The following is a 24,109-nucleotide window of genomic DNA, read 5'->3' on the forward strand; positions in this document are numbered from 1 at the left end:
AAGCAACACAACTGTACACTTGGAGAACTTCTGATGAAATCATGATTTGGATGACTGAGAATCCTCACAGATTTTCACCAGATATATCACTCAATTATACATTTGTTTCTCACTACTTAGCCTCCATACCAGTAGATTAAGATGCCGAAATAGCTCAGTTGGGAGAGCGTTAGACTGAAGATCTAAAGGTCCCTGGTTCGATCCCGGGTTTCGGCAGATATGAAGGCATAGTTCTCAATGTAGAAAGTGAGAAATCCTAATATTTAAGCAGTGTTTATCCCAACCACATCCCAACTGCAGTTACCCTAGTGATAGCAATGATAGAAATGTGGCAGTATGGCATAAAGGTATCAACAGCCTTTCAAACCATGACTTGGAGGAACCAGTAGGTACAATAACCTGCCTGGTAAACATAACAATTTTCGAAACAGCAAGAAGCTCTTAGTCAGTTAGGACTGAAAAAGACTTTTGGATTAGAGGTGAGTCACAAGCAACACAACTGTACACTTGGAGAGAACTTATGATAAAATCATGATTTGGATGACTGAGAATCCTCACAGATTTTCACCAGATATATCACTCAATTATACATTTCTTTCTCACTACTTAGCCTCCATACCACTAGTTTTACATGCCGAAATAGCTCAGTTGGGAGAGCGTTAGACTGAAGATCTAAAGGTCCCTGGTTCGATCCCGGGTTTCGGCAGATGCCAAAGCTGTATTTTTCAATATATGAAGTCAGAAATCTTCATCTTTAGGCAGTGCTTCTCCCAACCACATCCCAACTGCAGTTACCCTAGTGATAGCAATGATAGAAATGTGGAAGTATGGCATAAAGGTATCAACAGCCTCTCAAACCATGACTTGGAGGAACCAGTAGGTACAATAACCTGCCTGGTAAACATAACAATTTTCGAAACAGCAAGAAGCTCTTAGTCAGTTAGGACTGAAAAAGACTTTTGGATTAGAGGTGAGTCACAAGCAACACAACTGTACACTTGGAGAACTTATGATAAAATCATGATTTGGATGACTGAGAGTCTTCACAGATTTTTACCAGATATAGCACTCAAATATACATTTGTTTCTCACGACTTAGCGTCCATACCAGTAGATTTTCATGCCGAAATAGCTCAGTTGGGAGAGCGTTGGACTGAAGATCTGAAGGTCCCTGGTTCGGTCCCTGGTTTCAGCAGATGCAAAATCCTTAGTTTTCAAAATGAAGTAATAGATCCTAATATTTAAGCAGTGTTTATCCCAACCACACCCTAACTTCATTTACCTTAGTGATATAGATGATAGAAATGTTGAAGTATGACGTAAAGGTATCAACAGCCTTTCAAACCATTACTTGCAGGAACTAGTAGGTACAACAACCTGCCTGGTAAACACAACAACTCTTGAAACAGCAAGAAGCTCTTAGTCAGTTAGGACTGAAAAATACTTTTGGATTAGCGGTTAGTCACAAGCAACACAACTGTACACTTGGAGAACTTCTGATGAAATCATGATTTGGATGACTGAGAATCTTCACAGATTTTCACCAGATATATCACTCAAATACACATTTCTTTCTCACTACTTAGCCTCTATACCACTTTTTTACATGCCGAAATAGCTCAGTTGGGAGAGCGTTAGACTGAAGATCTAAAGGTCCCTGGTTCGATCCCTGGTTTCGGCAGATGCCAAAGCTGTATTTTTCAATATATGAAGTCAGAAATCTTCATCTTTAGGCAGTGCTTCTCCCAACCACATCCCAACTGCAGTTACCCTAGTGATAGCAATGATAGAAATGTGGAAGTATGGCATAAAGGTATCAACAGCCTTTCAAACCATGACTTGGAGGAACCAGTAGGTACAATAACCTGCCTGGTAAACATAACAATTTTCGAAACAGCAAGAAGCTCTTAGTCAGTTAGGACTGAAAAATCCTTTTGGATTAGAGTTGAGTCACAAGCAACACAACTGTACACTTCGAGAACTTCTGATGAAATCATGATTTGGATGACTGAGAATCTTCACAGATTTTCACCAGATATATCACTCAAATACACATTTCTTTCTCACTACTTAGCCTCTATACCACTAGTTTTACATGCCGAAATAGCTCAGTTGGGAGAGCGTTAGACTGAAGATCTAAAGGTCCCTGGTTCGATCCCGGGTTTCGGCAGATATGAAGGCATAGTTCTCAATGTAGAAAGTTTGAGATCCTAATATTTAAGCAGTGTTTATCCCAACCACACCCTAACTTCATTTACCTTAGTGATATAGATGATAGAAATGTGGAAGTATGACGTAAAGTTATCAACAGCCTTTCAAACCATTACTTGCAGGAACTAGTAGGTACAACAACCTGCCTGGTAAACACAACAACTCTTGAAACAGCAAGAAGCTCTTAGTCAGTTAGGACTGAAAAAAACTTTTGGATTAGCGGTTAGTCACAAGCAACACAACTGTACACTTGGAGAACTTCTGATGAAATCATGATTTGGATGACTGAGAATCTTCACAGATTTTCACCAGATATATCACTCAAATACACATTTCTTTCTCACTACTTAGCCTCTATACCACTAGTTTTACATGCCGAAATAGCTCAGTTGGGAGAGCGTTAGACTGAAGATCTAAAGGTCCCTGGTTCGATCCCTGGTTTCGGCAGATGCCAAAGCTGTATCTTTCAATATATGAAGTCAGAAATCTTCATCTTTAGGCAGTGCTTCTCCCAACCACATCCCAACTGCAGTTACCCTAGTGATAGCAATGATAGAAATGTGGAAGTATGGCATAAAGGTATCAACAGCCTTTCAAACCATGACTTGGAGGAACCAGTAGGTACAATAACCTGCCTGGTAAACATAACAATTTTCGAAACAGCAAGAAGCTCTTAGTCAGTTAGGACTGAAAAATCCTTTTGGATTAGAGTTGAGTCACAAGCAACACAACTGTACACTTCGAGAACTTCTGATGAAATCATGATTTGGATGACTGAGAATCTTCACAGATTTTCACCAGATATATCACTCAAATACACATTTCTTTCTCACTACTTAGCCTCTATACCACTAGTTTTACATGCCGAAATAGCTCAGTTGGGAGAGCGTTAGACTGAAGATCTAAAGGTCCCTGGTTCGATCCCGGGTTTCGGCAGATATGAAGGCATAGTTCTCAATGTAGAAAGTGTGAGATCCTAATATTTAAGCAGTGTTTATCCCAACCACACCCTAACTTCATTTACCTTAGTGATATAGATGATAGAAATGTGGAAGTATGACGTAAAGGTATCAACAGCCTTTCAAACCATTACTTGCAGGAACTAGTAGGTACAACAACCTGCCTGGTAAACACAACAACTCTTGAAACAGCAAGAAGCTCTTAGTCAGTTAGGACTGAAAAATACTTTTGGATTAGCGGTTAGTCACAAGCAACACAACTGTACACTTGGAGAACTTCTGATGAAATCATGATTTGGATGACTGAGAATCTTCACAGATTTTCACCAGATATATCACTCAAATACACATTTCTTTCTCACTACTTAGCCTCTATACCACTAGTTTTACATGCCGAAATAGCTCAGTTGGGAGAGCGTTAGACTGAAGATCTAAAGGTCCCTGGTTCGATCCCTGGTTTCGGCAGATGCCAAAGCTGTATTTTTCAATATATGAAGTCAGAAATCTTCATCTTTAGGCAGTGCTTCTCCCAACCACATCCCAACTGCAGTTACCCTAGTGATAGCAATGATAGAAATGTGGAAGTATGGCATAAAGGTATCAACAGCCTTTCAAACCATGACTTGGAGGAACCAGTAGGTACAATAACCTGCCTGGTAAACATAACAATTTTCGAAACAGCAAGAAGCTCTTAGTCAGTTAGGACTGAAAAATCCTTTTGGATTAGAGTTGAGTCACAAGCAACACAACTGTACACTTCGAGAACTTCTGATGAAATCATGATTTGGATGACTGAGAATCTTCACAGATTTTCACCAGATATATCACTCAAATACACATTTCTTTCTCACTACTTAGCCTCTATACCACTAGTTTTACATGCCGAAATAGCTCAGTTGGGAGAGCGTTAGACTGAAGATCTAAAGGTCCCTGGTTCGATCCCGGGTTTTGGCAGATATGAAGGCATAGTTCTCAATGTAGAAAGTGTGAGATCCTAATATTTAAGCAGTGTTTATCCCAACCACACCCTAACTTCATTTACCTTAGTGATATAGATGATAGAAATGTGGAAGTATGACGTAAAGGTATCAACAGCCTTTCAAACCATTACTTGCAGGAACTAGTAGGTACAACAACCTGCCTGGTAAACACAACAACTCTTGAAACAGCAAGAAGCTCTTAGTCAGTTAGGACTGAAAAATACTTTTGGATTAGCGGTTAGTCACAAGCAACACAACTGTACACTTGGAGAACTTCTGATGAAATCATGATTTGGATGACTGAGAATCTTCACAGATTTTCACCAGATATATCACTCAAATACACATTTCTTTCTCACTACTTAGCCTCTATACCAGTAGCTTTACATGCCGAAATAGCTCAGTTGGGAGAGCGTTAGACTGAAGATCTAAAGGTCCCTGGTTCGATCCCTGGTTTCGGCAGATGCCAAAGCTGTATTTTTCAATATATGAAGTCAGAAATCTTCATCTTTAGGCAGTGCTTCTCCCAACCACATCCCAACTGCAGTTACCCTAGTGATAGCAATGATAGAAATGTGGAAGTATGGCATAAAGGTATCAACAGCCTTTCAAACCATGACTTGGAGGAACCAGTAGGTACAATAACCTGCCTGGTAAACATAACAATTTTCGAAACAGCAAGAAGCTCTTAGTCAGTTAGGACTGAAAAAGACTTTTGGATTAGAGGTTAGTCACAAGCAACACAACTGTACACTTGGAGAACTTCTGATGAAATCATGATTTGGATGACTGAGAATCTTCACAGATTTTCACCAGATATATCACTCAAATACACATTTCTTTCTCACTACTTAGCCTCTATACCAGTAGCTTTACATGCCGAAATAGCTCAGTTGGGAGAGCGTTAGACTGAAGATCTAAAGGTCCCTGGTTCGATCCCGGGTTTCGGCAGATATGAAGGCATAGTTCTGAATGTAGAAAGTGAGAAATCCTAATATTTAAGCAGTGTTTATCCCAACCACATCCCAACTGCAGTTACCCTAGTGATAGCAATGATAGAAATGTGGCAGTATGGCATAAAGGTATCAACAGCCTTTCAAACCATGACTTGGAGGAACCAGTAGGTACAATAACCTGCCTGGTAAACATAACAATTTTCGAAACAGCAAGAAGCTCTTAGTCAGTTAGGACTGAAAAAGACTTTTGGATTAGAGGTGAGTCACAAGCAACACAACTGTACACTTGGAGAACTTATGATAAAATCATGATTTGGATGACTGAGAATCCTCACAGATTTTCACCAGATATATCACTCAATTATACATTTCTTTCTCACTACTTAGCCTCCATACCACTAGTTTTACATGCCGAAATAGCTCAGTTGGGAGAGCGTTAGACTGAAGATCTAAAGGTCCCTGGTTCGATCCCGGGTTTCGGCAGATGCCAAAGCTGTATTTTTCAATATATGAAGTCAGAAATCTTCATCTTTAGGCAGTGCTTCTCCCAACCACATCCCAACTGCAGTTACCCTAGTGATAGCAATGATAGAAATGTGGAAGTATGGCATAAAGGTATCAACAGCCTTTCAAACCATGACTTGGAGGAACCAGTAGGTACAATAACCTGCCTGGTAAACATAACAGTTTTCGAAACAGCAAGAAGCTCTTAGTCAGTTAGGACTGAAAAAGACTTTTGGATTAGAGGTGAGTCACAAGCAAAACAACTGTACACTTGGAGAACTTATGATAAAATCATGATTTGGATTACTGAGAATCTTCACAGATTATCACCAGATATATCACTCAAATACACATTTCTTTCTCACTACTTAGCCTCTATACCAGTAGCTTTACATGCCGAAAACGCTCAGTTGGGAGAGCGTTAGACTGAAGATCTAAAGGTCCCTGGTTCGATCCCGGGTTTCGGCAGATCCAAAAGCCTTAGTTTTCAATATGAAGTAATAGATCCTAATATTTAAGCAGTGCTTATCCCAACCACACCCTAATGTCAGTTACCTTAGTGATATAGATGATAGAAATGTTGAAGTATGACATACAGGTATCAACAGCCTTTCAAACCATGACTTGGAGGAACAAGTAGGTACAACAACCTGCCTGCTAAACATAACCATTCTCGAAACAGCAAGAGGCTCTTAGTCAATTAGGACTGAAAAATCCTTTTGGATTAGAGTTGAGTCACAAGCAACACAACTGTACACTTGGAGAACTTCTGATGAAATCATGATTTGGATGACTGAGAATCCTCACAGATTTTCACCAGATATATCACTCAATTATACATTTGTTTCTCACTACTTAGCCTCCATACCAGTAGATTAAGATGCCGAAATAGCTCAGTTGGGAGAGCGTTAGACTGAAGATCTAAAGGTCCCTGGTTCGATCCCGGGTTTCGGCAGATATGAAGGCATAGTTCTCAATGTAGAAAGTGAGAAATCCTAATATTTAAGCAGTGTTTATCCCAACCACATCCCAACTGCAGTTACCCTAGTGATAACAATGATAGAAATGTGGCAGTATGGCATAAAGGTATCAACAGCCTTTCAAACCATGACTTGGAGGAACCATTAGGTACAATAACCTGCCTGGTAAACATAACAATTTTCGAAACAGCAAGAAGCTCTTAGTCAGTTAGGACTGAAAAAGACTTTTGGATTAGAGGTGAGTCACAAGCAACACAACTGTACACTTGGAGAACTTATGATAAAATCATGATTTGGATGACTGAGAGTCTTCACAGATTTTTACCAGATATAGCACTCAAATATACATTTGTTTCTCACGACTTAGCGTCCATACCAGTAGATTTTCATGCCGAAATAGCTCAGTTGGGAGAGCGTTAGACTGAAGATCTGAAGGTCCCTGGTTCGGTCCCTGGTTTCAGCAGATGCAAAATCCTTAGTTTTCAAAATGAAGTAATAGATCCTAATATTTAAGCAGTGTTTATCCCAACCACACCCTAACTTCATTTACCTTAGTGATATAGATGATAGAAATGTTGAAGTATGACGTAAAGGTATCAACAGCCTTTCAAACCATTACTTGCAGGAACTAGTAGGTACAACAACCTGCCTGGTAAACACAACAACTCTTGAAACAGCAAGAAGCTCTTAGTCAGTTAGGACTGAAAAATACTTTTGGATTAGCGGTTAGTCACAAGCAACACAACTGTACACTTGGAGAACTTCTGATGAAATCATGATTTGGATGACTGAGAATCTTCACAGATTTTCACCAGATATATCACTCAAATACACATTTCTTTCTCACTACTTAGCCTCTATACCACTTTTTTACATGCCGAAATAGCTCAGTTGGGAGAGCGTTAGACTGAAGATCTAAAGGTCCCTGGTTCGATCCCTGGTTTCGGCAGATGCCAAAGCTGTATTTTTCAATATATGAAGACAGAAATCTTCATCTTTAGGCAGTGCTTCTCCCAACCACATCCCAACTGCAGTTACCCTAGTGATAGCAATGATAGAAATGTGGAAGTATGGCATAAAGGTATCAACAGCCTTTCAAACCATGACTTGGAGGAACCAGTAGGTACAATAACCTGCCTGGTAAACATAACAATTTTCGAAACAGCAAGAAGCTCTTAGTCAGTTAGGACTGAAAAATCCTTTTGGATTAGAGTTGAGTCACAAGCAACACAACTGTACACTTGGAGAACTTCTGATGAAATCATGATTTGGATGACTGAGAATCTTCACAGATTTTCACCAGATATATCACTCAAATACACATTTCTTTCTCACTACTTAGCCTCTATACCACTAGTTTTACATGCCGAAATAGCTCAGTTGGGAGAGCGTTAGACTGAAGATCTAAAGGTCCCTGGTTCGATCCCTGGTTTCGGCAGATGCCTAAGCTGTATTTTTCAATATATGAAGTCAGAAATCTTCATCTTTAGGCAGTGCTTCTCCCAACCACATCCCAACTGCAGTTACCCTAGTGATAGCAATGATAGAAATGTGGAAGTATGGCATAAAGGTATCAACAGCCTTTCAAACCATGACTTGGAGGAACCAGTAGGTACAATAACCTGCCTGGTAAACATAACAATTTTCGAAACAGCAAGAAGCTCTTAGTCAGTTAGGACTGAAAAATCCTTTTGGATTAGAGTTGAGTCACAAGCAACACAACTGTACACTTCGAGAACTTCTGATGAAATCATGATTTGGATGACTGAGAATCTTCACAGATTTTCACCAGATATATCACTCAAATACACATTTCTTTCTCACTACTTAGCCTCTATACCACTAGTTTTACATGCCGAAATAGCTCAGTTGGGAGAGCGTTAGACTGAAGATCTAAAGGTCCCTGGTTCGATCCCGGGTTTTGGCAGATATGAAGGCATAGTTCTCAATGTAGAAAGTGTGAGATCCTAATATTTAAGCAGTGTTTATCCCAACCACACCCTAACTTCATTTACCTTAGTGATATAGATGATAGAAATGTGGAACTATGACGTAAAGGTATCAACAGCCTTTCAAACCATTACTTGCAGGAACTAGTAGGTACAACAACCTGCCTGGTAAACACAACAACTCTTGAAACAGCAAGAAGCTCTTAGTCAGTTAGGACTGAAAAATACTTTTGGATTAGCGGTTAGTCACAAGCAACACAACTGTACACTTGGAGAACTTCTGATGAAATCATGATTTGGATGACTGAGAATCTTCACAGATTTTCACCAGATATATCACTCAAATACACATTTCTTTCTCACTACTTAGCCTCTATACCAGTAGCTTTACATGCCGAAATAGCTCAGTTGGGAGAGCGTTAGACTGAAGATCTAAAGGTCCCTGGTTCGATCCCTGGTTTCGGCAGATGCCAAAGCTGTATTTTTCAATATATGAAGTCAGAAATCTTCATCTTTAGGCAGTGCTTCTCCCAACCACATCCCAACTGCAGTTACCCTAGTGATAGCAATGATAGAAATGTGGAAGTATGGCATAAAGGTATCAACAGCCTTTCAAACCATGACTTGGAGGAACCAGTAGGTACAATAACCTGCCTGGTAAACATAACAATTTTCGAAACAGCAAGAAGCTCTTAGTCAGTTAGGACTGAAAAAGACTTTTGGATTAGAGGTTAGTCACAAGCAACACAACTGTACACTTGGAGAACTTCTGATGAAATCATGATTTGGATGACTGAGAATCCTCACAGATTTTCACCAGATATATCACTCAATTATACATTTGTTTCTCACTACTTAGCCTCCATACCAGTAGATTAAGATGCCGAAATAGCTCAGTTGGGAGAGCGTTAGACTGAAGATCTAAAGGTCCCTGGTTCGATCCCGGGTTTCGGCAGATATGAAGGCATAGTTCTCAATGTAGAAAGTGAGAAATCCTAATATTTAAGCAGTGTTTATCCCAACCACATCCCAACTGCAGTTACCCTAGTGATAGCAATGATAGAAATGTGGCAGTATGGCATAAAGGTATCAACAGCCTTTCAAACCATGACTTGGAGGAACCAGTAGGTACAATAACCTGCCTGGTAAACATAACAATTTTCGAAACAGCAAGAAGCTCTTAGTCAGTTAGGACTGAAAAAGACTTTTGGATTAGAGGTGAGTCACAAGCAACACAACTGTACACTTGGAGAGAACTTATGATAAAATCATGATTTGGATGACTGAGAATCCTCACAGATTTTCACCAGATATATCACTCAATTATACATTTCTTTCTCACTACTTAGCCTCCATACCACTAGTTTTACATGCCGAAATAGCTCAGTTGGGAGAGCGTTAGACTGAAGATCTAAAGGTCCCTGGTTCGATCCCGGGTTTCGGCAGATGCCAAAGCTGTATTTTTCAATATATGAAGTCAGAAATCTTCATCTTTAGGCAGTGCTTCTCCCAACCACATCCCAACTGCAGTTACCCTAGTGATAGCAATGATAGAAATGTGGAAGTATGGCATAAAGGTATCAACAGCCTCTCAAACCATGACTTGGAGGAACCAGTAGGTACAATAACCTGCCTGGTAAACATAACAATTTTCGAAACAGCAAGAAGCTCTTAGTCAGTTAGGACTGAAAAAGACTTTTGGATTAGAGGTGAGTCACAAGCAACACAACTGTACACTTGGAGAACTTCTGATGAAATCATGATTTGGATGACTGAGAATCCTCACAGATTTTCACCAGATATATCACTCAATTATACATTTGTTTCTTACTACTTAGCCTCCATACCAGTAGATTAAGATGCCGAAATAGCTCAGTTGGGAGAGCGTTAGACTGAAGATCTAAAGGTCCCTGGTTCGATCCCGGGTTTCGGCAGATATGAAGGCATAGTTCTCAATGTAGAAAGTGAGAAATCCTAATATTTAAGCAGTGTTTATCCCAACCACATCCCAACTGCAGTTACCCTAGTGATAACAATGATAGAAATGTGGCAGTATGGCATAAAGGTATCAACAGCCTTTCAAACCATGACTTGGAGGAACCATTAGGTACAATAACCACTTAGCGTCCATACCAGTAGATTTTCATGCCGAAATAGCTCAGTTGGGAGAGCGTTAGACTGAAGATCTGAAGGTCCCTGGTTCGGTCCCTGGTTTCAGCAGATGCAAAATCCTTAGTTTTCAAAATGAAGTAATAGATCCTAATATTTAAGCAGTGTTTATCCCAACCACACCCTAACTTCATTTACCTTAGTGATATAGATTATAGAAATGTGGAAGTATGACATAAAGGTATCAACAGCCTTTCAAACCATGACTTGCAGGAACTAGTAGGTACAACAACCTGCCTGGTAAACATAACAACTCTTGAAACAGCAAGAAGCTCTTAGTCAGTTAGGACTGAAAAAGACTTTTGGATTAGAGGTGAGTCACAAGCAACACAACTGTACACTTGGAGAACTTATGATAAAATCATGATTTGGATTACTGAGAATCTTCACAGATTATCACCAGATATATCACTCAAATACACATTTCTTTCTCACTACTTAGCCTCTATACCAGTAGCTTTACATGCCGAAAACGCTCAGTTGGGAGAGCGTTAGACTGAAGATCTAAAGGTCCCTGGTTCGATCCCGGGTTTCGGCAGATCCAAAAGCCTTAGTTTTCAATATGAAGTAATAGATCCTAATATTTAAGCAGTGCTTATCCCAACCACACCCGAATGTCAGTTACCTTAGTGATATAGATGATAGAAATGTGGAAGTATGACATAAAGGTATCAACAGCCTTTCAAACCATGACTTGGAGGAACAAGTAGGTACAACAACCTGCCTGCTAAACATAACCATTCTCGAAACAGCAAGAGGCTCTTAGTCAGTTAGGACTGAAAAATCCTTTTGGATTAGAGTTGAGTCACAAGCAACACAACTGTACACTTGGAGAACTTCTGATGAAATCATGATTTGGATGACTGAGAATCCTCACAGATTTTCACCAGATATATCACTCAATTATACATTTCTTTCTCACTACTTAGCCTCCATACCACTAGTTTTACATGCCGAAATAGCTCAGTTGGGAGAGCGTTAGACTGAAGATCTAAAGGTCCCTGGTTCGATCCCGGGTTTCGGCAGATGCCAAAGCTGTATTTTTCAATATATGAAGTCAGAAATCTTCATCTTTAGGCAGTGCTTCTCCCAACCACATCCCAACTGCAGTTACCCTAGTGATAGCAATGATAGAAATGTGGAAGTATGGCATACAGGTATCAACAGCCTTTCAAACCATGACTTGGAGGAACCAGTAGGTACAATAACCTGCCTGGTAAACATAACAGTTTTCGAAACAGCAAGAAGCTCTTAGTCAGTTAGGACTGAAAAAGACTTTTGGATTAGAGGTGAGTCACAAGCAAAACAACTGTACACTTGGAGAACTTATGATAAAATCATGATTTGGATTACTGAGAATCTTCACAGATTATCACCAGATATATCACTCAAATACACATTTCTTTCTCACTACTTAGCCTCTATACCAGTAGCTTTACATGCCGAAATAGCTCAGTTGGGAGAGCGTTAGACTGAAGATCTAAAGGTCCCTGGTTCGATCACGGGTTTCGGCAGATATGAAGGCATAGTTCTCAATGTAGAAAGTGAGAAATCCTAATATTTAAGCAGTGTTTATCCCAACCACATCCCAACTGCAGTTACCCTAGTGATAGCAATGATAGAAATGTGGCAGTATGGCATAAAGGTATCAACAGCCTTTCAAACCATGACTTGGAGGAACCAGTAGGTACAATAACCTGCCTGGTAAACATAACAATTTTCGAAACAGCAAGAAGCTCTTAGTCAGTTAGGACTGAAAAATCCTTTTGGATTAGAGTTGAGTCACAAGCAACACAACTGTACACTTCGAGAACTTCTGATGAAATCATGATTTGGATGACTGAGAATCTTCACAGATTTTCACCAGATATATCACTCAAATACACATTTCTTTCTCACTACTTAGCCTCTATACCACTAGTTTTACATGCCGAAATAGCTCAGTTGGGAGAGCGTTAGACTGAAGATCTAAAGGTCCCTGGTTCGATCCCGGGTTTCGGCAGATATGAAGGCATAGTTCTCAATGTAGAAAGTGTGAGATCCTAATATTTAAGCAGTGTTTATCCCAACCACATCCCAACTGCAGTTACCCTAGTGATAGCAATGATAGAAATGTGGAAGTATGGCATAAAGGTATCAACAGCCTCTCAAACCATGACTTGGAGGAACCAGTAGGTACAATAACCTGCCTGGTAAACATAACAATTTTCGAAACAGCAAGAAGCTCTTAGTCAGTTAGGACTGAAAAAGACTTTTGGATTAGAGGTGAGTCACAAGCAACACAACTGTACACTTGGAGAACTTCTGATGAAATCATGATTTGGATGACTGAGAATCCTCACAGATTTTCACCAGATATATCACTCAATTATACATTTGTTTCTCACTACTTAGCCTCCATACCAGTAGATTAAGATGCCGAAATAGCTCAGTTGGGAGAGCGTTAGACTGAAGATCTAAAGGTCCCTGGTTCGATCCCGGGTTTCGGCAGATATGAAGGCATAGTTCTCAATGTAGAAAGTGAGAAATCCTAATATTTAAGCAGTGTTTATCCCAACCACATCCCAACTGCAGTTACCCTAGTGATAGCAATGATAGAAATGTGGCAGTATGGCATAAAGGTATCAACAGCCTTTCAAACCATGACTTGGAGGAACCAGTAGGTACAATAACCTGCCTGGTAAACATAACAATTTTCGAAACAGCAAGAAGCTCTTAGTCAGTTAGGACTGAAAAAGACTTTTGGATTAGAGGTGAGTCACAAGCAACACAACTGTACACTTGGAGAGAACTTATGATAAAATCATGATTTGGATGACTGAGAATCCTCACAGATTTTCACCAGATATATCACTCAATTATACATTTCTTTCTCACTACTTAGCCTCCATACCACTAGTTTTACATGCCGAAATAGCTCAGTTGGGAGAGCGTTAGACTGAAGATCTAAAGGTCCCTGGTTCGATCCCGGGTTTCGGCAGATGCCAAAGCTGTATTTTTCAATATATGAAGTCAGAAATCTTCATCTTTAGGCAGTGCTTCTCCCAACCACATCCCAACTGCAGTTACCCTAGTGATAGCAATGATAGAAATGTGGAAGTATGGCATAAAGGTATCAACAGCCTCTCAAACCATGACTTGGAGGAACCAGTAGGTACAATAACCTGCCTGGTAAACATAACAATTTTCGAAACAGCAAGAAGCTCTTAGTCAGTTAGGACTGAAAAAGACTTTTGGATTAGAGGTGAGTCACAAGCAACACAACTGTACACTTGGAGAACTTCTGATGAAATCATGATTTGGATGACTGAGAATCCTCACAGATTTTCACCAGATATATCACTCAATTATACATTTGTTTCTTACTACTTAGCCTCCATACCAGTAGATTAAGATGCCGAAATAGCTCAGTTGGGAGAGCGTTAGACTGAAGATCTAAAGGTCCCTGGTTCGATCCCGGGTTTCGGCAGATATGAAGGCATAGTTCTCAATGTAGAAAGTGAGAAATCCTAATATTTAAGCAGTGTTTATCCCAACCACATCCCAACTGCAGTTACCCTAGTGATAACAATGATAGAAATGTGGCAGTATGGCATAAAGGTATCAACAGCCTTTCAAACCATGACTTGGAGGAACCATTAGGTACAATAACCTGCCTGGTAAACATAACAATTTTCGAAACAGCAAGAAGCTCTTAGTCAGTTAGGACTGAAAAAGACTTTTGGATTAGAGGTGAGTCACAAGCAACACAACTGTACACTTGGAGAACTTATGATAAAATCATGATTTGGATGACTGAGAGTCTTCACAGATTTTTACCAGATATAGCACTCAAATATACATTTGTTTCTCACGACTTAGCGTCCATACCAGTAGATTTTCATGCCGAAATAGCTCAGTTGGGAGAGCGTTAGACTGAAGATCTGAAGGTCCCTGGTTCGGTCCCTGGTTTCAGCAGATGCAAAATCCTTAGTTTTCAAAATGAAGTAATAGATCCTAATATTTAAGCAGTGTTTATCCCAACCACACCCTAACTTCATTTACCTTAGTGATATAGATTATAGAAATGTGGAAGTATGACATAAAGGTATCAACAGCCTTTCAAACCATGACTTGCAGGAACTAGTAGGTACAACAACCTGCCTGGTAAACATAACAACTCTTGAAACAGCAAGAAGCTCTTAGTCAGTTAGGACTGAAAAAGACTTTTGGATTAGAGGTGAGTCACAAGCAACACAACTGTACACTTGGAGAACTTATGATAAAATCATGATTTGGATTACTGAGAATCTTCACAGATTATCACCAGATATATCACTCAAATACACATTTCTTTCTCACTACTTAGCCTCTATACCAGTAGCTTTACATGCCGAAAACGCTCAGTTGGGAGAGCGTTAGACTGAAGATCTAAAGGTCCCTGGTTCGATCCCGGGTTTCGGCAGATCCAAAAGCCTTAGTTTTCAATATGAAGTAATAGATCCTAATATTTAAGCAGTGCTTATCCCAACCACACCCGAATGTCAGTTACCTTAGTGATATAGATGATAGAAATGTGGAAGTATGACATAAAGGTATCAACAGCCTTTCAAACCATGACTTGGAGGAACAAGTAGGTACAACAACCTGCCTGCTAAACATAACCATTCTCGAAACAGCAAGAGGCTCTTAGTCAGTTAGGACTGAAAAATCCTTTTGGATTAGAGTTGAGTCACAAGCAACACAACTGTACACTTGGAGAACTTCTGATGAAATCATGATTTGGATGACTGAGAATCCTCACAGATTTTCACCAGATATATCACTCAATTATACATTTCTTTCTCACTACTTAGCCTCCATACCACTAGTTTTACATGCCGAAATAGCTCAGTTGGGAGAGCGTTAGACTGAAGATCTAAAGGTCCCTGGTTCGATCCCGGGTTTCGGCAGATGCCAAAGCTGTATTTTTCAATATATGAAGTCAGAAATCTTCATCTTTAGGCAGTGCTTCTCCCAACCACATCCCAACTGCAGTTACCCTAGTGATAGCAATGATAGAAATGTGGAAGTATGGCATACAGGTATCAACAGCCTTTCAAACCATGACTTGGAGGAACCAGTAGGTACAATAACCTGCCTGGTAAACATAACAGTTTTCGAAACAGCAAGAAGCTCTTAGTCAGTTAGGACTGAAAAAGACTTTTGGATTAGAGGTGAGTCACAAGCAAAACAACTGTACACTTGGAGAACTTATGATAAAATCATGATTTGGATTACTGAGAATCTTCACAGATTATCACCAGATATATCACTCAAATACACATTTCTTTCTCACTACTTAGCCTCTATACCAGTAGCTTTACATGCCGAAATAGCTCAGTTGGGAGAGCGTTAGACTGAAGATCTAAAGGTCCCTGGTTCGATCACGGGTTTCGGCAGATATGAAGGCATAGTTCTCAATGTAGAAAGTGAGAAATCCTAATATTTAAGCAGTGTTTATCCCAACCACATCCCAACTGCAGTTACCCTAGTGATAGCAATGATAGAAATGTGGCAGTATGGCATAAAGGTATCAACAGCCTTTCAAACCATGACTTGGAGGAACCAGTAGGTACAATAACCTGCCTGGTAAACATAACAATTTTCGAAACAGCAAGAAGCTCTTAGTCAGTTAGGACTGAAAAATCCTTTTGGATTAGAGTTGAGTCACAAGCAACACAACTGTACACTTCGAGAACTTCTGATGAAATCATGATTTGGATGACTGAGAATCTTCACAGATTTTCACCAGATATATCACTCAAATACACATTTCTTTCTCACTACTTAGCCTCTATACCACTAGTTTTACATGCCGAAATAGCTCAGTTGGGAGAGCGTTAGACTGAAGATCTAAAGGTCCCTGGTTCGATCCCGGGTTTCGGCAGATATGAAGGCATAGTTCTCAATGTAGAAAGTGTGAGATCCTAATATTTAAGCAGTGTTTATCCCAACCACATCCCAACTGCAGTTACCCTAGTGATAGCAATGATAGAAATGTGGAAGTATGGCATAAAGGTATCAACAGCCTTTCAAACCATGACTTGGAGGAACCAGTAGGTACAATAACCTGCCTGGTAAACATAACAATTTTCGAAACAGCAAGAAGCTCTTAGTCAGTTAGGACTGAAAAATCCTTTTGGATTAGAGTTGAGTCACAAGCAACACAACTGTACACTTCGAGAACTTCTGATGAAATCATGATTTGGATGACTGAGAATCTTCACAGATTTTCACCAGATATATCACTCAAATACACATTTCTTTCTCACTACTTAGCCTCTATACCACTAGTTTTACATGCCGAAATAGCTCAGTTGGGAGAGCGTTAGACTGAAGATCTAAAGGTCCCTGGTTCGATCCCGGGTTTCGGCAGATATGAAGGCATAGTTCTCAATGTAGAAAGTGTGAGATCCTAATATTTAAGCAGTGTTTATCCCAACCACACCCTAACTTCATTTACCTTAGTGATATAGATGATAGAAATGTGGAAGTATGACGTAAAGGTATCAACAGCCTTTCAAACCATTACTTGCAGGAACTAGTAGGTACAACAACCTGCCTGGTAAACACAACAACTCTTGAAACAGCAAGAAGCTCTTAGTCAGTTAGGACTGAAAAATACTTTTGGATTAGCGGTTAGTCACAAGCAACACAACTGTACACTTGGAGAACTTCTGATGAAATCATGATTTGGATGACTGAGAATCTTCACAGATTTTCACCAGATATATCACTCAAATACACATTTCTTTCTCACTACTTAGCCTCTATACCACTAGTTTTACATGCCGAAATAGCTCAGTTGGGAGAGCGTTAGACTGAAGATCTAAAGGTCCCTGGTGTGATCCCTGGTTTCGGCAGATGCCAAAGCTGTATTTTTCAATATATGAAGTCAGAAATCTTCATCTTTAGGCAGTGCTTCTCCCAACCACATCCCAACTGCAGTTACCCTAGTGATAGCAATGATAGAAATGTGGAAGTATGGCATAAAGGTATCAACAGCCTTTCAAACCATGACTTGGAGGAACCAGTAGGTACAATAACCTGCCTGGTAAACATAACAATTTTCGAAACAGCAAGAAGCTCTTAGTCAGTTAGGACTGAAAAATCCTTTTGGATTAGAGTTGAGTCACAAGCAACACAACTGTACACTTCGAGAACTTCTGATGAAATCATGATTTGGATGACTGAGAATCTTCACAGATTTTCACCAGATATATCACTCAAATACACATTTCTTTCTCACTACTTAGCCTCTATACCACTAGTTTTACATGCCGAAATAGCTCAGTTGGGAGAGCGTTAGACTGAAGATCTAAAGGTCCCTGGTTCGATCCCGGGTTTTGGCAGATATGAAGGCATAGTTCTCAATGTAGAAAGTGTGAGATCCTAATATTTAAGCAGTGTTTATCCCAACCACACCCTAACTTCATTTACCTTAGTGATATAGATGATAGAAATGTGGAAGTATGACGTAAAGGTATCAACAGCCTTTCAAACCATTACTTGCAGGAACTAGTAGGTACAACAACCTGCCTGGTAAACACAACAACTCTTGAAACAGCAAGAAGCTCTTAGTCAGTTAGGACTGAAAAATACTTTTGGATTAGCGGTTAGTCACAAGCAACACAACTGTACACTTGGAGAACTTCTGATGAAATCATGATTTGGATGACTGAGAATCTTCACAGATTTTCACCAGATATATCACTCAAATACACATTTCTTTCTCACTACTTAGCCTCTATACCAGTAGCTTTACATGCCGAAATAGCTCAGTTGGGAGAGCGTTAGACTGAAGATCTAAAGGTCCCTGGTTCGATCCCTGGTTTCGGCAGATGCCAAAGCTGTATTTTTCAATATATGAAGTCAGAAATCTTCATCTTTAGGCAGTGCTTCTCCCAACCACATCCCAACTGCAGTTACCCTAGTGATAGCAATGATAGAAATGTGGAAGTATGGCATAAAGGTATCAACAGCCTTTCAAACCATGACTTGGAGGAACCAGTAGGTACAATAACCTGCCTGGTAAACATAACAATTTTCGAAACAGCAAGAAGCTCTTAGTCAGTTAGGACTGAAAAAGACTTTTGGATTAGAGGTTAGTCACAAGCAACACAACTGTACACTTGGAGAACTTCTGATGAAATCATGATTTGGATGACTGAGAATCTTCACAGATTTTCACCAGATATATCACTCAAATACACATTTCTTTCTCACTACTTAGCCTCTATACCAGTAGCTTTACATGCCGAAATAGCTCAGTTGGGAGAGCGTTAGACTGAAGATCTAAAGGTCCCTGGTTCGATCCCGGGTTTCGGCAGATATGAAGGCATAGTTCTCAATGTAGAAAGTGAGAAATCCTAATATTTAAGCAGTGTTTATCCCAACCACATCCCAACTGCAGTTACCCTAGTGATAGCAATGATAGAAATGTGGCAGTATGGCATAAAGGTATCAACAGCCTTTCAAACCATGACTTGGAGGAACCAGTAGGTACAATAACCTGCCTGGTAAACATAACAATTTTCGAAACAGCAAGAAGCTCTTAGTCAGTTAGGACTGAAAAAGACTTTTGGATTAGAGGTGAGTCACAAGCAACACAACTGTACACTTGGAGAACTTATGATAAAATCATGATTTGGATGACTGAGAATCCTCACAGATTTTCACCAGATATATCACTCAATTATACATTTCTTTCTCACTACTTAGCCTCCATACCACTAGTTTTACATGCCGAAATAGCTCAGTTGGGAGAGCGTTAGACTGAAGATCTAAAGGTCCCTGGTTCGATCCCGGGTTTCGGCAGATGCCAAAGCTGTATTTTTCAATATATGAAGTCAGAAATCTTCATCTTTAGGCAGTGCTTCTCCCAACCACATCCCAACTGCAGTTACCCTAGTGATAGCAATGATAGAAATGTGGAAGTATGGCATAAAGGTATCAACAGCCTTTCAAACCATGACTTGGAGGAACCAGTAGGTACAATAACCTGCCTGGTAAACATAACAGTTTTCGAAACAGCAAGAAGCTCTTAGTCAGTTAGGACTGAAAAAGACTTTTGGATTAGAGGTGAGTCACAAGCAAAACAACTGTACACTTGGAGAACTTATGATAAAATCATGATTTGGATTACTGAGAATCTTCACAGATTATCACCAGATATATCACTCAAATACACATTTCTTTCTCACTACTTAGCCTCTATACCAGTAGCTTTACATGCCGAAAACGCTCAGTTGGGAGAGCGTTAGACTGAAGATCTAAAGGTCCCTGGTTCGATCCCGGGTTTCGGCAGATCCAAAAGCCTTAGTTTTCAATATGAAGTAATAGATCCTAATATTTAAGCAGTGCTTATCCCAACCACACCCTAATGTCAGTTACCTTAGTGATATAGATGATAGAAATGTTGAAGTATGACATACAGGTATCAACAGCCTTTCAAACCATGACTTGGAGGAACAAGTAGGTACAACAACCTGCCTGCTAAACATAACCATTCTCGAAACAGCAAGAGGCTCTTAGTCAATTAGGACTGAAAAATCCTTTTGGATTAGAGTTGAGTCACAAGCAACACAACTGTACACTTGGAGAACTTCTGATGAAATCATGATTTGGATGACTGAGAATCCTCACAGATTTTCACCAGATATATCACTCAATTATACATTTGTTTCTCACTACTTAGCCTCCATACCAGTAGATTAAGATGCCGAAATAGCTCAGTTGGGAGAGCGTTAGACTGAAGATCTAAAGGTCCCTGGTTCGATCCCGGGTTTCGGCAGATATGAAGGCATAGTTCTCAATGTAGAAAGTGAGAAATCCTAATATTTAAGCAGTGTTTATCCCAACCACATCCCAACTGCAGTTACCCTAGTGATAACAATGATAGAAATGTGGCAGTATGGCATAAAGGTATCAACAGCCTTTCAAACCATGACTTGGAGGAACCATTAGGTACAATAACCTGCCTGGTAAACATAACAATTTTCGAAACAGCAAGAAGCTCTTAGTCAGTTAGGACTGAAAAAGACTTTTGGATTAGAGGTGAGTCACAAGCAACACAACTGTACACTTGGAGAACTTATGATAAAATCATGATTTGGATGACTGAGAGTCTTCACAGATTTTTACCAGATATAGCACTCAAATATACATTTGTTTCTCACGACTTAGCGTCCATACCAGTAGATTTTCATGCCGAAATAGCTCAGTTGGGAGAGCGTTAGACTGAAGATCTGAAGGTCCCTGGTTCGGTCCCTGGTTTCAGCAGATGCAAAATCCTTAGTTTTCAAAATGAAGTAATAGATCCTAATATTTAAGCAGTGTTTATCCCAACCACACCCTAACTTCATTTACCTTAGTGATATAGATGATAGAAATGTTGAAGTATGACGTAAAGGTATCAACAGCCTTTCAAACCATTACTTGCAGGAACTAGTAGGTACAACAACCTGCCTGGTAAACACAACAACTCTTGAAACAGCAAGAAGCTCTTAGTCAGTTAGGACTGAAAAATACTTTTGGATTAGCGGTTAGTCACAAGCAACACAACTGTACACTTGGAGAACTTCTGATGAAATCATGATTTGGATGACTGAGAATCTTCACAGATTTTCACCAGATATATCACTCAAATACACATTTCTTTCTCACTACTTAGCCTCTATACCACTTTTTTACATGCCGAAATAGCTCAGTTGGGAGAGCGTTAGACTGAAGATCTAAAGGTCCCTGGTTTGATCCCTGGTTTCGGCAGATGCCAAAGCTGTATTTTTCAATATATGAAGACAGAAATCTTCATCTTTAGGCAGTGCTTCTCCCAACCACATCCCAACTGCAGTTACCCTAGTGATAGCAATGATAGAAATGTGGAAGTATGGCATAAAGGTATCAACAGCCTTTCAAACCATGACTTGGAGGAACCAGTAGGTACAATAACCTGCCTGGTAAACATAACAATTTTCGAAACAGCAAGAAGCTCTTAGTCAGTTAGGACTGAAAAATCCTTTTGGATTAGAGTTGAGTCACAAGCAACACAACTGTACACTTCGAGAACTTCTGATGAAATCATGATTTGGATGACTGAGAATCTTCACAGATTTTCACCAGATATATCACTCAAATACACATTTCTTTCTCACTACTTAGCCTCTATACCACTAGTTTTACATGCCGAAATAGCTCAGTTGGGAGAGCGTTAGACTGAAGATCTAAAGGTCCCTGGTTCGATCCCGGGTTTCGGCAGATATGAAGGCATAGTTCTCAATGTAGAAAGTGTGAGATCCTAATATTTAAGCAGTGTTTATCCCAACCACACCCTAACTTCATTTACCTTAGTGATATAGATGATAGAAATGTGGAAGTATGACGTAAAGGTATCAACAGCCTTTCAAACCATTACTTGCAGGAACTAGTAGGTACAACAACCTGCCTGGTAAACACAACAACTCTTGAAACAGCAAGAAGCTCTTAGTCAGTTAGGACTGAAAAATACTTTTGGATTAGCGGTTAGTCACAAGCAACACAACTGTACACTTGGAGAACTTCTGATGAAATCATGATTTGGATGACTGAGAATCTTCACAGATTTTCACCAGATATATCACTCAAATACACATTTCTTTCTCACTACTTAGCCTCTATACCACTAGTTTTACATGCCGAAATAGCTCAGTTGGGAGAGCGTTAGACTGAAGATCTAAAGGTCCCTGGTTCGATCCCTGGTTTCGGCAGATGCCAAAGCTGTATTTTTCAATATATGAAGTCAGAAATCTTCATCTTTAGGCAGTGCTTCTCCCAACCACATCCCAACTGCAGTTACCCTAGTGATAGCAATGATAGAAATGTGGAAGTATGGCATAAAGGTATCAACAGCCTTTCAAACCATGACTTGGAGGAACCAGTAGGTACAATAACCTGCCTGGTAAACATAACAATTTTCGAAACAGCAAGAAGCTCTTAGTCAGTTAGGACTGAAAAATCCTTTTGGATTAGAGTTGAGTCACAAGCAACACAACTGTACACTTCGAGAACTTCTGATGAAATCATGATTTGGATGACTGAGAATCTTCACAGATTTTCACCAGATATATCACTCAAATACACATTTCTTTCTCACTACTTAGCCTCTATACCACTAGTTTTACATGCCGAAATAGCTCAGTTGGGAGAGCGTTAGACTGAAGATCTAAAGGTCCCTGGTTCGATCCCGGGTTTCGGCAGATATGAAGGCATAGTTCTCAATGTAGAAAGTGTGAGATCCTAATATTTAAGCAGTGTTTATCCCAACCACACCCTAACTTCATTTACCTTAGTGATATAGATGATAGAAATGTGGAAGTATGACGTAAAGGTATCAACAGCCTTTCAAACCATTACTTGCAGGAACTAGTAGGTACAACAACCTGCCTGGTAAACACAACAACTCTTGAAACAGCAAGAAGCTCTTAGTCAGTTAGGACTGAAAAATACTTTTGGATTAGCGGTTAGTCACAAGCAACACAACTGTACACTTGGAGAACTTCTGATGAAATCATGATTTGGATGACTGAGAATCTTCACAGATTTTCACCAGATATATCACTCAAATACACATTTCTTTCTCACTACTTAGCCTCTATACCACTAGTTTTACATGCCGAAATAGCTCAGTTGGGAGAGCGTTAGACTGAAGATCTAAAGGTCCCTGGTTCGATCCCTGGTTTCGGCAGATGCCAAAGCTGTATTTTTCAATATATGAAGTCAGAAATCTTCATCTTTAGGCAGTGCTTCTCCCAACCACATCCCAACTGCAGTTACCCTAGTGATAGCAATGATAGAAATGTGGAAGTATGGCATAAAGGTATCAACAGCCTTTCAAACCATGACTTGGAGGAACCAGTAGGTACAATAACCTGCCTGGTAAACATAACAATTTTCGAAACAGCAAGAAGCTCTTAGTCAGTTAGGACTGAAAAATCCTTTTGGATTAGAGTTGAGTCACAAGCAACACAACTGTACACTTCGAGAACTTCTGATGAAATCATGATTTGGATGACTGAGAATCTTCACAGATTTTCACCAGATATATCACTCAAATACACATTTCTTTCTCACTACTTAGCCTCTATACCACTAGTTTTACATGCCGAAATAGCTCAGTTGGGAGAGCGTTAGACTGAAGATCTAAAGGTCCCTGGTTCGATCCCGGGTTTCGGCAGATATGAAGGCATAGTTCTCAATGTAGAAAGTGTGAGATCCTAATATTTAAGCAGTGTTTATCCCAACCACACCCTAACTTCATTTACCTTAGTGATATAGATGATAGAAATGTGGAAGTATGACGTAAAGGTATCAACAGCCTTTCAAACCATTACTTGCAGGAACTAG

At 39.8% G+C, this 24,109-nt stretch overlaps 44 non-coding genes across 44 annotated transcripts; all 44 read left to right on the plus strand.

Moving 5' to 3' along the window:
* The first annotated feature begins 143 nt into the window (after positions 1–143).
* trnaf-gaa (transfer RNA phenylalanine (anticodon GAA)) lies at positions 144–216 on the plus strand. The gene has a single exon. It is a non-coding gene; the product is annotated as a tRNA-Phe (tRNA).
* Positions 217–633: 417 nt separating this feature from the next.
* On the plus strand, positions 634–706 carry trnaf-gaa (transfer RNA phenylalanine (anticodon GAA)). The gene has a single exon. It is a non-coding gene; the product is annotated as a tRNA-Phe (tRNA).
* Positions 707–1,608: 902 nt separating this feature from the next.
* trnaf-gaa (transfer RNA phenylalanine (anticodon GAA)) lies at positions 1,609–1,681 on the plus strand. Its single transcript has one exon. It is a non-coding gene; the product is annotated as a tRNA-Phe (tRNA).
* Positions 1,682–2,097: 416 nt separating this feature from the next.
* On the plus strand, positions 2,098–2,170 carry trnaf-gaa (transfer RNA phenylalanine (anticodon GAA)). Its single transcript has one exon. It is a non-coding gene; the product is annotated as a tRNA-Phe (tRNA).
* Positions 2,171–2,585: 415 nt separating this feature from the next.
* Positions 2,586–2,658, plus strand: trnaf-gaa (transfer RNA phenylalanine (anticodon GAA)). The gene has a single exon. It is a non-coding gene; the product is annotated as a tRNA-Phe (tRNA).
* A 416-nt stretch (positions 2,659–3,074) lies between these two features.
* Positions 3,075–3,147, plus strand: trnaf-gaa (transfer RNA phenylalanine (anticodon GAA)). The gene has a single exon. It is a non-coding gene; the product is annotated as a tRNA-Phe (tRNA).
* A 415-nt stretch (positions 3,148–3,562) lies between these two features.
* trnaf-gaa (transfer RNA phenylalanine (anticodon GAA)) lies at positions 3,563–3,635 on the plus strand. Its single transcript has one exon. It is a non-coding gene; the product is annotated as a tRNA-Phe (tRNA).
* Positions 3,636–4,051: 416 nt separating this feature from the next.
* trnaf-gaa (transfer RNA phenylalanine (anticodon GAA)) lies at positions 4,052–4,124 on the plus strand. Its single transcript has one exon. It is a non-coding gene; the product is annotated as a tRNA-Phe (tRNA).
* Positions 4,125–4,539: 415 nt separating this feature from the next.
* On the plus strand, positions 4,540–4,612 carry trnaf-gaa (transfer RNA phenylalanine (anticodon GAA)). Its single transcript has one exon. It is a non-coding gene; the product is annotated as a tRNA-Phe (tRNA).
* Positions 4,613–5,028: 416 nt separating this feature from the next.
* trnaf-gaa (transfer RNA phenylalanine (anticodon GAA)) lies at positions 5,029–5,101 on the plus strand. The gene has a single exon. It is a non-coding gene; the product is annotated as a tRNA-Phe (tRNA).
* A 415-nt stretch (positions 5,102–5,516) lies between these two features.
* On the plus strand, positions 5,517–5,589 carry trnaf-gaa (transfer RNA phenylalanine (anticodon GAA)). Its single transcript has one exon. It is a non-coding gene; the product is annotated as a tRNA-Phe (tRNA).
* Positions 5,590–6,005: 416 nt separating this feature from the next.
* Positions 6,006–6,078, plus strand: trnaf-gaa (transfer RNA phenylalanine (anticodon GAA)). The gene has a single exon. It is a non-coding gene; the product is annotated as a tRNA-Phe (tRNA).
* Positions 6,079–6,492: 414 nt separating this feature from the next.
* On the plus strand, positions 6,493–6,565 carry trnaf-gaa (transfer RNA phenylalanine (anticodon GAA)). The gene has a single exon. It is a non-coding gene; the product is annotated as a tRNA-Phe (tRNA).
* Positions 6,566–7,466: 901 nt separating this feature from the next.
* On the plus strand, positions 7,467–7,539 carry trnaf-gaa (transfer RNA phenylalanine (anticodon GAA)). Its single transcript has one exon. It is a non-coding gene; the product is annotated as a tRNA-Phe (tRNA).
* Positions 7,540–7,955: 416 nt separating this feature from the next.
* On the plus strand, positions 7,956–8,028 carry trnaf-gaa (transfer RNA phenylalanine (anticodon GAA)). The gene has a single exon. It is a non-coding gene; the product is annotated as a tRNA-Phe (tRNA).
* A 416-nt stretch (positions 8,029–8,444) lies between these two features.
* Positions 8,445–8,517, plus strand: trnaf-gaa (transfer RNA phenylalanine (anticodon GAA)). The gene has a single exon. It is a non-coding gene; the product is annotated as a tRNA-Phe (tRNA).
* A 415-nt stretch (positions 8,518–8,932) lies between these two features.
* On the plus strand, positions 8,933–9,005 carry trnaf-gaa (transfer RNA phenylalanine (anticodon GAA)). The gene has a single exon. It is a non-coding gene; the product is annotated as a tRNA-Phe (tRNA).
* Positions 9,006–9,421: 416 nt separating this feature from the next.
* trnaf-gaa (transfer RNA phenylalanine (anticodon GAA)) lies at positions 9,422–9,494 on the plus strand. The gene has a single exon. It is a non-coding gene; the product is annotated as a tRNA-Phe (tRNA).
* Positions 9,495–9,911: 417 nt separating this feature from the next.
* Positions 9,912–9,984, plus strand: trnaf-gaa (transfer RNA phenylalanine (anticodon GAA)). Its single transcript has one exon. It is a non-coding gene; the product is annotated as a tRNA-Phe (tRNA).
* Positions 9,985–10,400: 416 nt separating this feature from the next.
* On the plus strand, positions 10,401–10,473 carry trnaf-gaa (transfer RNA phenylalanine (anticodon GAA)). The gene has a single exon. It is a non-coding gene; the product is annotated as a tRNA-Phe (tRNA).
* A 700-nt stretch (positions 10,474–11,173) lies between these two features.
* trnaf-gaa (transfer RNA phenylalanine (anticodon GAA)) lies at positions 11,174–11,246 on the plus strand. Its single transcript has one exon. It is a non-coding gene; the product is annotated as a tRNA-Phe (tRNA).
* Positions 11,247–11,660: 414 nt separating this feature from the next.
* On the plus strand, positions 11,661–11,733 carry trnaf-gaa (transfer RNA phenylalanine (anticodon GAA)). Its single transcript has one exon. It is a non-coding gene; the product is annotated as a tRNA-Phe (tRNA).
* Positions 11,734–12,149: 416 nt separating this feature from the next.
* On the plus strand, positions 12,150–12,222 carry trnaf-gaa (transfer RNA phenylalanine (anticodon GAA)). Its single transcript has one exon. It is a non-coding gene; the product is annotated as a tRNA-Phe (tRNA).
* Positions 12,223–12,637: 415 nt separating this feature from the next.
* Positions 12,638–12,710, plus strand: trnaf-gaa (transfer RNA phenylalanine (anticodon GAA)). Its single transcript has one exon. It is a non-coding gene; the product is annotated as a tRNA-Phe (tRNA).
* Positions 12,711–13,125: 415 nt separating this feature from the next.
* trnaf-gaa (transfer RNA phenylalanine (anticodon GAA)) lies at positions 13,126–13,198 on the plus strand. Its single transcript has one exon. It is a non-coding gene; the product is annotated as a tRNA-Phe (tRNA).
* Positions 13,199–13,615: 417 nt separating this feature from the next.
* On the plus strand, positions 13,616–13,688 carry trnaf-gaa (transfer RNA phenylalanine (anticodon GAA)). Its single transcript has one exon. It is a non-coding gene; the product is annotated as a tRNA-Phe (tRNA).
* A 416-nt stretch (positions 13,689–14,104) lies between these two features.
* trnaf-gaa (transfer RNA phenylalanine (anticodon GAA)) lies at positions 14,105–14,177 on the plus strand. The gene has a single exon. It is a non-coding gene; the product is annotated as a tRNA-Phe (tRNA).
* A 902-nt stretch (positions 14,178–15,079) lies between these two features.
* Positions 15,080–15,152, plus strand: trnaf-gaa (transfer RNA phenylalanine (anticodon GAA)). The gene has a single exon. It is a non-coding gene; the product is annotated as a tRNA-Phe (tRNA).
* Positions 15,153–15,566: 414 nt separating this feature from the next.
* trnaf-gaa (transfer RNA phenylalanine (anticodon GAA)) lies at positions 15,567–15,639 on the plus strand. The gene has a single exon. It is a non-coding gene; the product is annotated as a tRNA-Phe (tRNA).
* A 416-nt stretch (positions 15,640–16,055) lies between these two features.
* On the plus strand, positions 16,056–16,128 carry trnaf-gaa (transfer RNA phenylalanine (anticodon GAA)). Its single transcript has one exon. It is a non-coding gene; the product is annotated as a tRNA-Phe (tRNA).
* A 415-nt stretch (positions 16,129–16,543) lies between these two features.
* Positions 16,544–16,616, plus strand: trnaf-gaa (transfer RNA phenylalanine (anticodon GAA)). The gene has a single exon. It is a non-coding gene; the product is annotated as a tRNA-Phe (tRNA).
* Positions 16,617–17,031: 415 nt separating this feature from the next.
* On the plus strand, positions 17,032–17,104 carry trnaf-gaa (transfer RNA phenylalanine (anticodon GAA)). The gene has a single exon. It is a non-coding gene; the product is annotated as a tRNA-Phe (tRNA).
* A 904-nt stretch (positions 17,105–18,008) lies between these two features.
* trnaf-gaa (transfer RNA phenylalanine (anticodon GAA)) lies at positions 18,009–18,081 on the plus strand. The gene has a single exon. It is a non-coding gene; the product is annotated as a tRNA-Phe (tRNA).
* A 415-nt stretch (positions 18,082–18,496) lies between these two features.
* Positions 18,497–18,569, plus strand: trnaf-gaa (transfer RNA phenylalanine (anticodon GAA)). Its single transcript has one exon. It is a non-coding gene; the product is annotated as a tRNA-Phe (tRNA).
* Positions 18,570–18,985: 416 nt separating this feature from the next.
* Positions 18,986–19,058, plus strand: trnaf-gaa (transfer RNA phenylalanine (anticodon GAA)). Its single transcript has one exon. It is a non-coding gene; the product is annotated as a tRNA-Phe (tRNA).
* Positions 19,059–19,473: 415 nt separating this feature from the next.
* On the plus strand, positions 19,474–19,546 carry trnaf-gaa (transfer RNA phenylalanine (anticodon GAA)). The gene has a single exon. It is a non-coding gene; the product is annotated as a tRNA-Phe (tRNA).
* Positions 19,547–19,962: 416 nt separating this feature from the next.
* trnaf-gaa (transfer RNA phenylalanine (anticodon GAA)) lies at positions 19,963–20,035 on the plus strand. The gene has a single exon. It is a non-coding gene; the product is annotated as a tRNA-Phe (tRNA).
* A 414-nt stretch (positions 20,036–20,449) lies between these two features.
* trnaf-gaa (transfer RNA phenylalanine (anticodon GAA)) lies at positions 20,450–20,522 on the plus strand. The gene has a single exon. It is a non-coding gene; the product is annotated as a tRNA-Phe (tRNA).
* Positions 20,523–21,423: 901 nt separating this feature from the next.
* Positions 21,424–21,496, plus strand: trnaf-gaa (transfer RNA phenylalanine (anticodon GAA)). The gene has a single exon. It is a non-coding gene; the product is annotated as a tRNA-Phe (tRNA).
* A 416-nt stretch (positions 21,497–21,912) lies between these two features.
* On the plus strand, positions 21,913–21,985 carry trnaf-gaa (transfer RNA phenylalanine (anticodon GAA)). Its single transcript has one exon. It is a non-coding gene; the product is annotated as a tRNA-Phe (tRNA).
* Positions 21,986–22,400: 415 nt separating this feature from the next.
* trnaf-gaa (transfer RNA phenylalanine (anticodon GAA)) lies at positions 22,401–22,473 on the plus strand. The gene has a single exon. It is a non-coding gene; the product is annotated as a tRNA-Phe (tRNA).
* Positions 22,474–22,889: 416 nt separating this feature from the next.
* Positions 22,890–22,962, plus strand: trnaf-gaa (transfer RNA phenylalanine (anticodon GAA)). The gene has a single exon. It is a non-coding gene; the product is annotated as a tRNA-Phe (tRNA).
* Positions 22,963–23,377: 415 nt separating this feature from the next.
* On the plus strand, positions 23,378–23,450 carry trnaf-gaa (transfer RNA phenylalanine (anticodon GAA)). Its single transcript has one exon. It is a non-coding gene; the product is annotated as a tRNA-Phe (tRNA).
* Positions 23,451–23,866: 416 nt separating this feature from the next.
* On the plus strand, positions 23,867–23,939 carry trnaf-gaa (transfer RNA phenylalanine (anticodon GAA)). The gene has a single exon. It is a non-coding gene; the product is annotated as a tRNA-Phe (tRNA).
* The last annotated feature ends 170 nt before the right edge of the window (positions 23,940–24,109 follow it).

Source organism: Pleuronectes platessa, chromosome 2 (genome assembly GCF_947347685.1).
Source record: "Pleuronectes platessa chromosome 2, fPlePla1.1, whole genome shotgun sequence".
Lineage (NCBI taxonomy): Eukaryota > Metazoa > Chordata > Actinopteri > Pleuronectiformes > Pleuronectidae > Pleuronectes > Pleuronectes platessa.